This window comes from Chiloscyllium plagiosum, unplaced genomic scaffold (assembly GCF_037043375.1).
Source record: "Chiloscyllium plagiosum isolate Xiang-an unplaced genomic scaffold, Cpla_swu_hap1 HiC_scaffold_27, whole genome shotgun sequence".
Taxonomy (NCBI): Eukaryota; Metazoa; Chordata; class Chondrichthyes; order Orectolobiformes; family Hemiscylliidae; genus Chiloscyllium; species Chiloscyllium plagiosum.
The window spans coordinates 32523108-32539846 of NW_028270165.1; the positions used below are offsets into that span (position 1 = coordinate 32523108).

The 16739-nt window shown below is 43.0% G+C and overlaps 1 long non-coding RNA gene across 3 annotated transcripts in view; it reads left to right on the forward strand.

Moving 5' to 3' along the window:
• The window catches only part of LOC148143537 (uncharacterized), a 551904-nt gene that overhangs the window by 193425 nt on the left and 341740 nt on the right, over positions 1-16739 (forward strand). For 2 of the 3 annotated variants that reach the window (XR_015751746.1, XR_015751748.1), the window contains exon 1: positions 14736-14861. The exons of the other annotated variant lie outside the window; for it this stretch is intronic. This is a non-coding gene — a long non-coding RNA (uncharacterized LOC148143537). Of the gene's footprint in view, positions 1-14735; positions 14862-16739 lie in introns of those variants that run through there. 3 annotated transcript variants of the gene reach the window in all.

Consider the following 16739-nt stretch of genomic DNA (forward strand, 5'->3'; position numbering starts at 1 on the left):
TAATGTGGCTTCGCCCCTTGTTGGCCTGTCTATATACTGTGTCAGGGAGCCTTCCTGCACACACTGGACAAAAACTGACTCATCTATAGCACTCGTACTATCGTGTTCCCAGTCAACATTAGGAAAGTTGAAGTCCCCCATGACAACTACCCTGTCTCTCTCACTCCTATCGAGGATCATTTTTGCTATCCTTTCCTCTACATCTCTGGAACTATTCGGAGGCCTATAGAAAACTCCCAACAGAGTGAGATCTCCTTTCCTGTTTCTAACTTCAGTCCATACTATCTCAGTTGGCGAGTCCCCAAACATCCTTTCTGCAACTCTAATACTGTCCTTGACCAACAATGCCACACATCCCCCCTTTTACCATCTTCTCTGTTGTTACTGAAACATCTAAATTCTGGAACCTGCAATAACCATTCCTGTCCCTGCTCTAACGATGTCTCCGAAATGGCCACAACATCGAAGTCACAGGTACCAACCCATGCTGCAAGTTCACCCACCTTCTTCCGGATGCTCCTGGCATTGAAGTAGACACACTTCAAACCAACTTCTTGCTTGCTGGTGCCATCTTGCGACCCTGAAACTTGATTTTGGACCTCCCTACTCTCAACGTTTTCTATTATTGAACTACAATTTTGGTTCCCAAACCCCTGCTGGATTAGTTTCAACCCACTCCAATAGCCTTAGCGATGTCCCTCCCTCCCCATGATATTGGTACCTTTCTGGTTCAAATGAAGACCATCCTGCTTATCGAAGTCCCACCTAATCCAGAAAGAGCCCCAATTATCCAAGAATCCAACACCCTTCCTCCTGCACTTTCCCTGTAGTCACGTGTTCAACTCCTCTCTCTCCTTGTTCCTCGCCTCACTCGCACGTGTCACGGGCAACAAACCAGAGATAACAATTCTGTTCGTCCTACCTCTGAGCTTCCATCCTAGGTCCCTGAATGTCTTCTTACCTATGGTGTTGGTGTCTATGTGGACCACGACTTGGGGCTGCTCCCCCTCCCCCGTAAGAATCCCCAAAACACGATCAGAGACATCACGAACCCTGGCAGCTGGGAGGCAACAGATCAACCGTGAATCCCTCTTGACCCCACAGAACCTCCTATTTGTCCCCCTAACTATGGAGTCCCCAATGACTACTGCTCTTTTCCTCTTCCCCTTTCCCTTCTGAGCGGCAGGGACAGACTCTTTGTACCCCATTGCTTTCCCCTGGGAAGTTGACCCCCGCAATAGAATCCAAAATGGTATACTTATTGTTGAGGGGAATGGCCACAGGGGATCCCTGCACTGCCAGCCGGTACCATTTCCGTCCACTGACTGTAACCCATTTGCCTTTTTCTTGTACCTGAGGAGTGACTACCTCCCTGTAAGTCCTCTCAATAACCCCGTCTGCCTCCCAAATGATCCGAAGTTCATCCAGCTCCAGCTCCTGTTCCCTAATGCGGTTTTCGAGGAGCTGGAGTTGGGTGCACTTCCCGCAGATGTAGTCAGCAGGGACACTAGTGGTGACCCTTACCTCCCACATTCTGCAGGAGGAACATTCAACTACCCTAACCTCCATTCCCACTAGTCTTAATTCCCAAAGAGACTGATGAAAAAAATAAGGAATAAAAAAATCTCGTTACCTTATCAATCTAGCGCACAGGTCTTTTTTGTTGGTTAGAGGAGGAGGATGGGTGGGAGACAGTACCCGATTATTGTTTTGTGTAACGCAACCACACAAATATATGACTTCCCAGAAGTCCTTCACTCTTCTAGGCAAATGGAGGCCCGGCTCCCGAGGTAAGTCCCTTTTAATGCGGGAAAACTCACCATTCCCGGCAGCCCTCGCTTCACCTCTCCTTCTCTCCCCGCCGCTCTGGCAAAATGGATCATATAAGACCTTCTCAGACATTTTGCCCTTCTGTTCCAATTACTTTGTACATCAGCACACTATTTTTCAATGATTTAATAGTAATTTTGAACACAGGTTTAGCTAGAATTAAAACACCTAAAATATTAACAAGATTTCATAACTGAAGCTGTTTAGGGGGATGGTGTTCTTCGTCTTTGAAATCTTTCAGTGTAATTTTACTGCACTGTGTAATGATACCTGTTGTGGTTCACAGGTTTATGTATGATCAGATGCAAAAACCTAATAGCGACGGTACCGGCTATCTATCTGTCTATCGATCTATCCATTTGTTCAGTCAACTGCATTCAATATTTCTGTAAGAATTTGCGTATGTTCGTAATACAGACATGCATATTTACACCAAAAATCACACCGAGGTTTCCATACTGTTCTGAGGGTTTGTCGTATGTTCCTTGTTCACTGAAGAATCTGCAAACAGAAACAAATTTCTACCTAATGTTGATTGTTGTCGCTTTCTAGCGTTATTTGGTTTCATATAATTGTTTATAAGTAGTCGATATGTACGTCTATAATCCCTGTCATTTAGAACAACAACTGGAATGCAGCAGAACCTTTTGATTATTTGATTGCCGTTGGTCACTTGAAAATATTTTGTGCAAGAAGGTTCAGTATTACAATACTTCATGGAGCACTGGGATCCTTATTTATATTTTCACTATCTGAAATTGCCATGAAATGGCAGACAAGATTCACCATTCTCCTTCTCGCTTGTCAACTGTTATAATGTGGTAATTTCCTGATGGAGGGCTTTTGCCCGAAACGTCGATTTTGCCTGTTCTCGGATTTTGCCTGTCCTCGGATGCTGCCTGAACTGCTGTGCTCTTCCAGCACCACTAATCCAGAAACTGTTATAATGTGTCATGGGTAACAGTTTGGGGTTCAATAGACACTTAGCAACAGGCATAAGACTTTCCCATGAATACCCTCAAGCTTTCTCTATGTTGTTATACATCACTCTACCACAGAGTTGTAATTCCACTTAGCTATATGTTGTTATCGCATGTACATATATTGACTTTGTCTAACAGTCCTTCAAATAAAACTGAAATTTGCGTTCTTTGCTACAGGCCCAAATTCTGCTTGAAAGCAGATCTGTTAGGAAGTCACCTATTTTGCTTTCATACTGCTTCCTGACATTGTTTTCAGGAATTAAAATGACTACTTTTTGTCATTATAAAGATATGGGACTTATTGGTGAAGTTCCCTGTTTTACTTCTCTTCCTTGCATAGCTTATTCCAGACTGGTAAAATGAGTGCTGTGGTGCAGAATCACAACAGTGTGGAAACAGGCCCTTCGGCCCAGCAAGTCCACACCAACTCTCCGAAGAGTAATCCACCCAGACCCAAACTCTACTATATTTACCCGTAACTAAAGCACCTCATATACACATTCCTGAACACTATGGGCAATTTCGTAGGGACAATTCACCTAATCTGCACATCTTTTGGATTGTGGGAGGAAACCAGAACAACCGGATTAAATTAAATATGACTTAATTTAATTTTCATTTGAAGATCTTTGTTGATTTTTCTTTTCAGAAACAATCGATGCTTATGAATTGAACGTTTGGAGTAGGTTTCATTAATAAGGTATTAATGTTCCCGCTCTTTTTACCCAGCTGTCACTCTTGAACCAGTTAAAGAATTAATTAAAGGAGATCAAAGCAGTCACACTATAACTAGATTGGCATCAGACTATACAATGCTTCTCTATCAAAGATTTTGGAAGCATGTTTTTTCAAAAAAAATTACAATAAAAATCAATGCAATGGTATAATACAGTGGAAGTAATATTACGGCATCTGGACTGACGTGCAGACTAATTCTGTACGAGAAAAAAACGTGAACTTTATATGGCTTAATTAAAAGACAAAAGAAAACTGCAAAATGCAGAGTCTAAAGATGGTTCTAACTCTCCAAAGCCACCAATATTGCTTTCAGAAATTTATATTGGCATAATTAAATTTTGTTTTGGGCTCCACATAATTTGAAGACCGCTTCTTCTCATCAGGGATTACGAGGTACTCATTGTGGAAGTACCATCTGACCCTTTCAACTTTAGTGTAGGAACCATCAATGTTCCCAATACGGCAATAATTTCTGCTTTGTGCCCAGTATCCTTCCGGGTCAGCATACATTGTGCAAGTTGAATGTAGCATCCACTGCTATCCTCACGGTCTCACGCTAGAAATCCCCGACACTCACGACTCCATGCTGTGGGTAGCGAGTTCCTGCAGCCTTGGAACTTCCAAACCTGCCAGTTCCAGCTACACCTGGTCGTGCACGCACGCACTTCGAGTCCCAGAGGTGAATTTGTGTTAGAGTTCCCACAGTTAAAATGGTTTAGATCTCAAAGTTAATTCAGGGTTAGAGTCACCACAGTTAAACCGGAGCGAGAGTCCGATGGTTAAATCTGGGTTACAGACCCAAAGGGAAAAAGGGGTTAGACTCCTCCAGTGGCGAGATTTGCGGGTCCGGAGAAAAAAAGTCAGAATTTGGTACTTTCAAAACTGTTGCCGTTGTCCCCCATTCCTCCCCTTAGAAGTATTTTTAGATAAAGGGAAGAAAGTGGAGCCGGTCTGCTTGGGTTCCCACAGTAAAGTGTCAGCGAAGCTTTGTCCTTGTTTTGGTGCTGTGAACTCGACTCTGTGAGTCCTTGTTCTGGGGAAAGGGTGTGGCTCAGACTGCGACGCCATGTCGTTTGCTGTGAGGGCTTTCTCTTTTTAGAAGTGTAACCCCTCCACTTTGCACCTGTTGGTCAGGCCACTTAGTTGAGATTGCCTGACTTAGCCAGGATGAGTTCTGTGCGCGCTGTGCTCCAGCATCAGTTCAGACCACTTACACTCGACATAGCCCAGCCTCCGTTCCCATTACGAGAAATCCCTGTTAGAAGCCGACCTTCTAGTATCACTGTTGTCACTGCACTCCAAACATGCAGGCCAACTGCTATCTGCAGCACCACAAAGATTGACAGTTACGCAGGGAGCCGTGCTGCCATCAATACGGCATTACCCACTCATGACAGCAGCGAAAGATCAAGCCAATTATTGAAGCCCTCTGACAACAAGGCATGCTGGTTTGCACAACCAGCCCATACAATATCCCAACCTGCCGATCCCGAAACCTGGGACGCCAGGAAAGTGGAGATTTGCCCATTATCGAAGAGCTGTCAACGCCATGTTGTTCCCTATTCCCCAGTACTCCCTGACACTAACGCCATCCTCACTAGCATCCCTGTGTTCGCTACCTGCTTCTGTGTAATCGACCTCTGTTCAGTCCTTTCCTCCATCAAATTGTCCCGAGAGAGGCAGTACTTTTTGCTTCTCCACATTGCACATACACATGGACCCGGCTTCCCCAAGGGTACACGGACAGACCCACAATATATGCCACCGCAGTATACCACTCAGTTTTCACCCTTCAACTGCCATGCCATCGTAAACTCCTCCAATCCACTGACAGTTTGTATTGGCTTCACCTCTACTGATTCATGAACGCAGGACATTTTTGCCTTGCTCCGCTGTATGCAGAAGGACACTGTCTCAGTTGAGAAAATGCAGCTCTGCTAGCCAGCACAAAGTTCAGTCCTTGGGTTACAACCTCTCGCATGGTCTCAGAATGTTGTGTAAGGAGCGGGTAGCGGCCATTACCAAGCTCCCTCTGCCTCCCGCACGAACTCAGCTTCAAGCTTTCCTGGGAATGGTTAACTGTTGCAGGCACTGGATTTCTGACCACCATGTCATTGATATGTCCGCACGTGAGCCATCCTCACTTAAACAGCCAGCGAAGATGTACTGGACATCCGAGATGGAACTCACATTCAATGTCTTAAAACAATGTCTCGTCTCCTCTCCTGCTCTGGAGGTCCCGAGCTAAATACAGCCATTTTATCGATATGTTACTGTTGCAGTGGGTTTGCGCACAGCATTTTGACTCAGCTTCACGCCATGCCCAGCGCCCGATTTCTGTTTACTCTATACAGTTGCCACCAGTGCAAAGGGGAATACCGGCATGTTTGAGGGCTGTGGCGACCGCAAAAGTAACAGTGAAAAGGCCACCCCAATTGTGCTGGATTATCCACACATTGTTTTGATCCCCCATTCGATCTCCCTGCTGCTCAATTCGGCAGCAACCCAACATCTTACCACCACCTGGAGAACTGGGTATGAGGTCGCATTACCATCCAAGGCCAACGTTTCCCTGCAGCACGCCCCTAATTTGAATTTTTGCACCCTCCTTCTCCTCACCCAGAACCCACCTTCAGACAACCATGACTGTTTAGACCTGGTACAGCAGGTTGTCACATTGCGTCCTGACCTCTCTGAGACACCACTAGAATCCCTTCACCCCATGGCAGCAGTGCGAGCTGCTCAAGACACTGCTGCAGGAGAGGAGCACAGCTGGGCCCGACTTGGAGCTAAACAGTCACTTTCCATACTGCTGCTTTTCCATCCCGATGGCCCATTATTTGTCCGTGAGGCCATCTGCATTCATTGGCCCTGGCAGTCCACATCATCAGCTACACGGGTAAGGTGGCATGCTACACGTTGTCAAGCAATCTTGGTGCACACCGGAATTCGCTGCCACTGCCCACGCCCTGATGCCACGGTCCCTTATTTGTTTGCAAAACAATGCAGGGAAGCCTGTGGCTATGTATGACCACGTACGTGTTCCTGAGGGGTCCTTCACCCACTTGCAGATTAACTTCGCCCAAATACCCTCGAACCAAATAATCAAATCCATCCTGGTCATTATTGATATGTTTTCAAAATGGGTGGAAGCAGTCCTCATTTAGAACGATGACGCACGAACTGTGGTCACACGAATGCTACGCGATGTGATTCACAGAGTCGGGTCCTGGGCAACATCGATACAGACAGGGGGACTCACTTTACGGCAAAACTAACTATTGGCATTTGCGAGGCGCTGAGAATGCCATGAAACACCACATCCCCGACAAACTCCAGTCGTTAGACAGAGTGGAATGGATGAATGGCACGCCCAAAACTATACTCCCCAAAATCACACAAGACACGGGCCTGACCTGGCCTGATGCCTTACCACTATCTCTCTACAACATTTGTGGCCAGATGAACCGCACCACGGAGCTCAACCCTTTTGAAGTGCTTATGGGAGCGACACCTGCCCATAGCTACAAGGCCCCCAAAGTTGTCGATGAACACAGCAGTGCTCCTCAGACAGGAGGCTCTACTGGATGACGTACCGGGATTCATGAATTTACATCAGGATTTAGTAAAAGCGGCACGGCCCATACCCCAGCGAGTGCCACTTCATACATTCCAATCTGGGCATTATGTTATGATAAAATCGCTGGAAAAATGTTCTCTCTCTCACACACACACACACACACACACACACACACACACACACACACACACACACACACACACACACACACACACACACACACACACACACACACACACACACACACACACACACACACATTCACTCTCCTCTTTGGAATGACCCGTTTCTGGTCCTCTTGAAAAGCCGAACAGCTGTCAAAATGGAAGGAAGACCCGAGTGGATACATGCAACCCGCTACAGGACAGCTCCACCCCAGCAGGACGACAAGCCAGAAGGGCCACAGATGGCAAGCCAGAAGGGCCACAGATGACAGCTTCGATAGTCAAGGAAGGATCCCGCTGCTCACCGCAGCCATTATCATTATCTCCCTCATGCTGACCATCACACCACGGATCACTGGGGACAGGGCACGTGCAGCGTGGCATCTACGTGGTGTTGAGTTGCGGATCAACATGTTCTGACACATTGCCCATGTTTATGCCCAAAAAGTCAACTAGACCCGTTACTGGACTTCGCACGTGTCCCCATCCACTCCCATGAAAGCATTCCCTTGGGATCCATTCCTTTTCACACCTCAGACACGGATGAATGGTGGCTGGAAAGAGACAGGTCCCCCGAAGTCATCACACTCAGCATACCACCGCATATGGCCAGCTCCGGATTTAATAGTCCAGCCCGCTGGAGGTCTGCGGGGTACCAGTTAGATAAAATTAAAGGGTGTCTGAACTTCGCCTGCTACCTCTCCCACGAACCTCCGGCCCTGTTTCTTACTGAGACTACTAGACACTCATTTCATAACGAAACTCATTTCATCTGTGGTCACAAGACTTATCCTGGGCTGCTTCTGTCCTTCTCTGGAAGCAGCTATTTTGGGAACATGGTGCTATTCGTCTACCAGTCCCAGTCCTTCCCCTTCACAAAACCCATACCTCGCAGCAAACGAACCCTCACTGCCCTCGACACAATCCTCTCCATCTTTGTATTCCCCTATAAAGCTCTGCGGCTGGAAATAGAAGCCCAGCAGCTCACCACCCCTTCAGAGGAAGCAGCCAATGGCTCCGCCATGGCTCATGCCCAGCTGAATGCAGAGGCTGATGTCATTTGCAGTGTGTCTCTGCACAACAGAATGGCCCTTGACTACCTGCTGGCCATGAAAGGGGGCACTTGCACTCATCGGTGCAGACTGCTGTACATATATTCCCGACCCAACTGACAATATGAGTGACCTGGCTCAGCATATCCGACAGGCTGCGGCCATCCTACAGGGTCACACTGGGACCAGTGGAGTAGGGCAACATCCTGGCTGGGCTCATGGTGCAAAGTCCTGCTGCATAGACTGATAGCCCTCATTGCTGTCATTGCCGTGATTAAGCGCTGATCATGGCCATCAGAACGTGCTGTTTGCGCTTGTCTTAGATGCTGCTACCACCGGGCCCCCTGACAACTGATCTGGTCCAGATGCACGAGTAGAACATCCCTGGCCCTGGGCTGCTTTGGACGTGGACTCCAATGGCTATCCCTCCGATTCTGAACCCCTACCCAACCCCCCGCCTGGCAACCACGCCCTCTAGCTGTGGAGACATTGCCCCCTTCTCATCATTCCCTTAAAAACAATACAAAAGGGGGAATTCTGGGAGGAAATCCGCTTCCCTGACAACCTACAGTATGGCCATAAATAACATATGATGCCAGGATGAGAAACATTTGCACCTACTCTCACAGAGGATCGGAATCTCCTCACTCATTCACGGACTGATTGCTGCTATCGTGCGGCTGATTGTGTTTTACTGTTGATTGTAATGTAATTCACACCACATTACTGCACCCCTATAAAACTGCCTGTTCCCAATGCTTAAGGAAGAGAACGCTTGATCTACCTGTACAGTCTGTCAGTTCTGTATCAGCCTAGTCAATTTCTCTTCCTGCGATATTGCTTGTAATAAAAAGCTTGTCAATTTCACCTCATCCACTCTTGTGTGGTAGCTGTTCAATTGAGTAATTTCTCCGATTAAAAGTATATTTGTTTTCTGTAATACTGCTGATGGAGGTGGATCTGGAGATAGAACAGGTGATGTGGAGGCCTGGTGCAAAAACGAACTATTTATTAATTATGGTGAAAGAGAAATAGAGATGCAAAATGGATATATTTGATGTGTGAAGGGACAGAAACAGATGCTGCCTACTGAGAGAAAAGCAAACAAAAGACAAAAAAAGGCAAGGTCTGTATGGGAGGCCGAGGGGCGAAGGTGCTGAAGATGGATAATAGACATCATGCGGTTGGATCTGATGTTTCAGAATTCAGTATTCAGTCGTTGAATAAAGGGATATTGAGAGGAATAAAACGGAAGCTCCAGGAAAGATTAGGTGTCAGTGGTGACTGGAGGTTAGATTGTGCAATGAGACAAAACTGAAGAAGTGAGGATTGTTAGGCACACGAGACAAATATTCAGCCGCAGTAGATTGAAATTACAGTAAGAAAAATCAGCTCCAAATGACGTAAATCACTTTGAAGAAAATACAAACATTATGGCGAAATATAAGATTCTGAATTAATTATGCTGTTCGTCGTCTGAGGTTGTGAAACTTAATGTTGAGTCAAGAAGGCTGTAAAAGTAGTGAGAAAATGAAATCAGAATACGTCTAGCAATAAACTCATAATAACTGAAATATTAGCGCACTGAAAATGCCCAAAGTGAAATTTTTGTGTGAATTTCTGCTGTTCTTTGCTTTTAACAGACAAACGTAATTGTTAAATTAGAAGGAACAAACATAACAGTGAAATCAGGAATCATGCTTTGGAAATTGGGCGTTATCCAATTTCAATTCTCTCTCATCTGGCTACTAATAATGACAGACACAGATTTCAAGACCAAGTGTATCGATTTCAGTGAGGTCAAGTTAACATCTATTCATTTCAAATAGTTACATAAGTTAATGCATCGAATAACCACAAACGAGTTCAATGGCTTCAGTTGTGAATCGGCCTCTTGTTTCAACGTTTCGTTTTTCATATTAACAGTAGTCTTGTCTAATGTTCCAATTTATGTGGAATTGAACTTAAAAACTAACACAAATTAATTTAAACACTATTGCTAATGTTCCTCCTCAATTTAGGGTAGTCAATGAAATAGAGACAGACGGTGAATAATTATATTGCCCTTGGAGCTATGGAGACAGTAAATGTTTTCATGCAAACTGGTCTGGTCTTGCTGTTTTCTCTAATGATTAGAACACAGAAATGCTCTGCTTACCACTGAAGTTGCACTATTTCTGAGAAGTTGAAAGATAATAATCACATCTTAATTAGAAAATATAACTGTTATTTGTAAGAAAAAATAACAAACTCAAGTCGAGACACTAACTGGAAAATGATTCAAACAATCTAAATAAAATTCAATTTCAGACCGCCCATTCTTTATATCTTCACTCAATAACGTATGGTGTAAGCCTCCTTCCCGAAATGTGCGCCCAAACATATCGAGCAAATTGATTGAAATATCTGTAAAACATTGTTATCATATGACGAATGCCATTCTGTAAGATAGGGAAATCAATTGTGGTACTTTTGGGCTGTGAGTGTTTTATCCATAGCTATTGTGCATCTCTTTTCCTCAGTATTGATCTGCATCTCGGTTGTGTAAAAACCTATAGAATGATCTACTCAAGGCATTGTCAAAATGCGGGATACAATATCCAAACACACAGCAGGTTGCAGGAGTTGACAGAAATGAATATTCCACCCAAAAATCGCAATAATCTGCATTTCAGTTCAGAATGACCCCATTAATCAGAGGTGATTACCACCGTTAAACGTCGAGGGCTTGTAGACAATGATGAATCGCTTCCTTTTTGGCATTTTGAATTTTCAGCAAGCCAACGAGTCTGTGCAGGAAAGCTGCCTGCCACTGATTACTGTGGTGAAGAGTTTCCATGGTTACACAAGTCTCAGGAAAACAAAACGGAAGTGACTGAGAAAATATGTATTATTGTTGCCATGTATCAAACAGAAGGGACCCAAATGTATTGATAACGTGACCCTTTATAGTTACAAATCTGCATCCATTTTATTATGAATCTGTCCACCCATTAATCCTGTAATACTTTAAGATAATCACATTTCCCTGCTCTCTCTGCAGACTTGTATTTACACCAAATCAAGTTCACTAATAAATTTCTTCATCGGAGTTTCATTTATGTTAGGCCAGAGTACCTATTTACTGCTCTCATTTTCAAATGTACTTCTTTTTTTTTGTTCGCCCGTTTTTAATCCGTAAATGACCTGAAGCTTCCACTTACTTTCATCGCCCTGTACTATTTCTATAATTAACCTCCAATTTAATCCTCTCTGGATGCTAGCATCACCGGCGAGGTCATTCAATATTAATATATTTCTAATTTACCAGAAAGAAGTGCTGGCAAGCTCTTTTGTTGAATCACTTCTGTTGATGTGAAAGCACCTATCGGTATTTTTGAAAGCGTGTTCCAGAATTTTGACATAACGACTGGGAATGCTTTTCTGTGTCATGTTCGTGTGCAGCTTAGAAACAACGTGTAGGTGGCATTGTTGCTGTGCATCTGCTGCCATTGCCATTATCTTTATTTGAGTCTCCCAGATTGGAAATTAATGTCGTCATTAGTCTTGGTGACTGCATCTTGCCGATAGTACAATTATCGGCCTCTGTGACCCAAGCACTTGTTGATGGTGGTTGATGGGATATCAATCAAATAGACTGCTTTCTCTTGGTTGGTGTCAACTTCTGTCATATTGATTAAGCTGCACACATTCAAGCCAATAGAATAACTTACAGCACACACACGAATTCTAATTTGTAATTATAGCTAAATCAGTCTGGTAACAGAAGGTGAATTATGCGAAGCAAAGTTGCCACTTAGGATGTGCTCTTGCAGCTCCAGTATTTATATGGTTGTTGCATTCAATTTCACGCAATTGCTAACCATCAAGGTATTGAAAACGGGGAATGGGCGGCTGTAATAATAGAGTCAAGAGACAATGGTTAAATTTTCCCTTGATTAAGTTGAGTCATAGCTTCAAATCTGTTTGGTGTGTTGCTCTCCACTTTTGTGCAAAACCTGGATCTTGTCATTGTCGCTCTTTATTTGTTATTGCACTGCTTCAGAATCTGAGGAGTGATAGTTTGTACTGCTAACTTTGCAATGATAAGCAAATACTGCGAACTCTGACCTGCCAGTGCAAGGAATGTCCTTGATAAAGCTGAAGATGAGAATTAAGCCAATGTTACATCCCTACTTACCTTCAGTCCAGAACAACAATACCAGGGCTCAACTCTCTCTAAGTTCACTGTGAAAATAACTTCTCTGTATACTGACTGTCATATTTTGTAACAAGTCAGGCAGCATCCTAGACGCAGGAGAGTCGACATTTTGAGCAAAAACTCTTCATCAGGAAGGACTTCTTGTGCCTCGGATGCTGCCTGACCTGCTGTGCGTTTACAGCACCACACTCTCGATTATAATCTCCAGCATCTGCAGTCCTCACTTTCGCCCATACATGGTAACAATCGCAAAGTAATCTCATAATTCCGTCATTTTCTATCAACTCTGAAAAGGCCAGTGAACAACTTCGCACAGTCGTCATTTTATGGTCTGGTATGCTTGCTAACTTAACCCAGCTGGTCTGCCTTCTCTGACAACAGTCTGTCAATACGAATTTAAACTAAATCATTGCCTCTGTTTGTAATACCTGGCATATTTTGCAGCCTCGTGGCATGTTTCTCAGCCTCCATTATGCAATGAAAACTGTGATTATTCTGTCTCATTATAGCTTCAGAAAATACCAACAAATCCCACAATGTGACACAATCTCGGGAAGAATGTAAATCCCTAAGCCATGCCTTGGTGCCATCCTGCATCTACAATTCTCTGTAGCATATGCATAAAATTGCCTCGCGTTATCTCATAGCCTTATACCACTTGAAAGCTGATTCCAATTTCAATTATTTGGATAACTGAGATATAATTTCATGTATGAACAAACAGATGAATTTCATGCAGGGACTTCATAGCTTTTGAGCTGCTGCTATTTAATTGTGCAACAGAAAGTCGCAGAGAAATAGCTGACTAGAATTCCCAATTTATGGATTAGAGGACAACTACTGCAGGGCACAATATCTGTCGGGGTGATTTGATCAATAAAATCAAAATCAACCCGCTGTTGAGCTTCTTCATTTACATGCTCCTTAAAATGAACAGAAATGATTATTTCTATTACATTGAGCCACATTCGATCAAGTAATCACCATGATTTTCGTGGTAATGACAGTGGCATTTCAACGTTATTCTTTTGTGATCTCAATATCACATTTGTTAAAAAAAAAACACTTAAACTGTCATTTTCATTGATCAGATAATAGAGCTTTTGATTGAAACATAGAAAATCGGAGCAGAGCGATAGGTGACTGGGTCTTTCAAACATGTTCGTCCGTTTAATATGATCATGGCCAGTTAGCCAACTCAGTGGTCTGATCCCACTTTCTCTCCAGAATATTTGATCACTTTTTCCTGAAGAACGATATTGAACACCTTCCTGAAAACATTCAATGTTTGGACTCCAGCACTTCCTTAGAAATTATTCCACAAGTTTTATCACACTCTGTGGAATATAATTCTTCTCTTTTCAGGTCTCAGTGTCCTACACCTTATCCTTAATCTCTGTAATGGCTGCTCATTGCGAACGTTCTTTTTGCAATTACCTTATCTACTCCTGTCAGACATGCAGAGATTTTAATGAGGTTACTCTTCAACCTTCTGAACTCCAGTGAACATAAGCCGAATCGATCCAGTCTTCCTTCATATGTCAGCCCTGACATCACAGTAATCAGAGTGGTGCATAGATATATCCGAGAGGAAAACATTCCAGAGATTTTCAGGTTTCTCCTTTAAAAGCGTAATCCATAAAATAGATAATTTATTACAGATCAACTTGGGACAGGGATTTGTGTTGATTGATGGAAAACAGCAACATCCAACTGCTCCAAATTAAGAACCAATTGCATGTAAGACATTTTGCTTCCAGATCTTGAATTCATTTTCTTCAGGTTGGTATCTTATGTGCCTTATGATATCAATTTGTTTCTGCATTAGTTAAGACATCGAATGGTTGAATAAAATGCTCATATGATCAAACAGCAGGTCCTACTTGTGCAATATATTTCAAAATGCTGTAGTTTTGACATTTTGTTTGTAGCACACGCTTTCCAACAATGGTCTGTAGTGACAAAGGAAAATAAACCTTTTTTCTGTTAAGGTGTCATCATTTGTTTTAAAGGTAATGGAGCAAAAAAAAACCGGCATGCATTCAAATCATCATCAGGACGTGGGCGGGATCAACTATGGCTGCGTTTTCTTGCATGAAGTTAAAGAAGCAATAAAGGAAAGGCTAGATACTGCATGAGTATCTCGTGGTGACCTCACTCTTGAGAGAAGGGAAATAGAGAGGAAACAGATGGACGAACAAAAAAAAAATTAACTTGCAAACGTTACTTGTATTAATATGGTGCACCAACTGTTCGGGAGTAATTTGGTGAAAGGAGTGGTAAGAAACATTCCTTACATCGGAAAAGAATCAGGTTGGTAATTCCGTTAGCTTTTTTTAAGTAGAAGTTTTGACACTGAAATTTCATTGTCCTTTTCCTGGGCCGACGGAAGTAAGGCATGATTTGTGAAACGTTGTGTGCTGTTATATCCGTTGAATATCCACAGTCAGGGAGCAGGAAAGAACTCTGCGCTCTTAATGTAAAACCTAATCGACTTGTCTCGAGCTTTTGAACAAACATTTTCCATCGTTATGAATCTGAGGAAAGATGAAGAAGAAAACACGCAAAGAGAGGGAGAAACAAGCACACAGGAGAGAGCATGATTGACAGGATTTGTGAGAGGGCCTGGAGCTAGAAAATGCAGACAAACTGATTGAGACATATAATTGTGATTCTATTGTGAATGGATAAAGTGAGATGCGCCAAGCAGAATCGGTAGATTTTCTGAAATGATCGGTTATGACGTCACGTGCCCAGGCTCAAGACAAAGAATGTTGTTCGAATTAAGTAATACACAAACCGTTTGGGTGTCACCCTTTGTTGTGTAATATTAACTAAGATAAATGTACAGGGACATTGAGACAATATGTAAAAGCTATGACAGATGTAGTGAAGGGGCAAAGAGACGGAGGCTACATTATTTCTGAATCATAAATATCTGGGATGATGGCTGAAAGGTTGGCACTGCACGTCACTACATCAGGGACCCGGTTTCGACTGCAACTTCTGTCCAATGACTGACTGCGAAGAGTTTGTTCATTCTACACTCATCTCCGGATATTCTGGCTTTCTTCACAATCTAAGAATGTGTAGGTGGATTAGCCATGGGGACTGCAGGGTGGCAGGGATACTGTAGCGCGTGGGTCCGGTGGAATATTCTTCACAGATCGGTATGGATTCGCTGCTCCGAAAGGTCTGCTTGCATACTGTAGGGGTTTAATATTAAATGGCTGGCAGAAAGAGCGAGGAGACTATAACACAGACCAAGCGATTCTTTCGCTGTCCAGAATTTTGTCCAAACTGTACTTCTAGTGTTGCATAAATTCTTCTAGTTGGAGATGTAGCTTAGAAATATGAGGAAAAATGATTCCTGTGCTTCGAGATAAATTATGAGAAACTTGTTCCAGAAACATTCTGTGTCTTCGGTGAATGATATGAGGGGGAGGATCTGTTTAAATCAAATGAACTAAATGGTACAAGTATCACAGCAGATTTTTAAAAATTATGTCGTTTTACTGCCATCATTGCAGACTTATGGCTAGGCCATTTACGAGTCAAAGTATTTTCACAACAAGGGCCATTGAAATCAGGAGCTATCTCTCTGAAATGATAGTAAATTGTTGGAATAGTAATAACTGAAGTCGCTAGATATTTGCGAGGTAGGGTTTCACCATATAAAGCCAAGGTTGGTCATTGATTAAGACACAAATTAAGTATTATCAAAGTTCAAGGATAAAAAGATCAAAGAATCTGAACAACTTTCTTCGGTTCCTGGGCGTCCACATTACATGACTAACAAACACCAGTGACTAGATGACGCAAGTTGATGTTCCTGAAATTAAATCTTAACACATTAATAATCACTGAACACTGATGACGCCATAGCATATTACCCTTTCTCTTAGATATCAGTTTAATTCCATTTAGTTAATCTTGACAGAAAGATAATATGCTAGTTTTTCATTCAGAGCTAAACGTTTAAGTCAGAAATCCTGTATTTTGCCATGTATTAAGTCGTGGAAACCAGCGAAAGTAATAATCTTTGGGAATTTCCTGGGCATTTTCCAAGTCCACGTGAATAGTAAGGGGCAAGTTATTGAAACTTTGCATCAGGTGGCGCATTCTGATACTTGAATCTATAATTTTTCAAGTATATTTAACCGCTTAATTTTTGATTTCTTTCTGTTAATT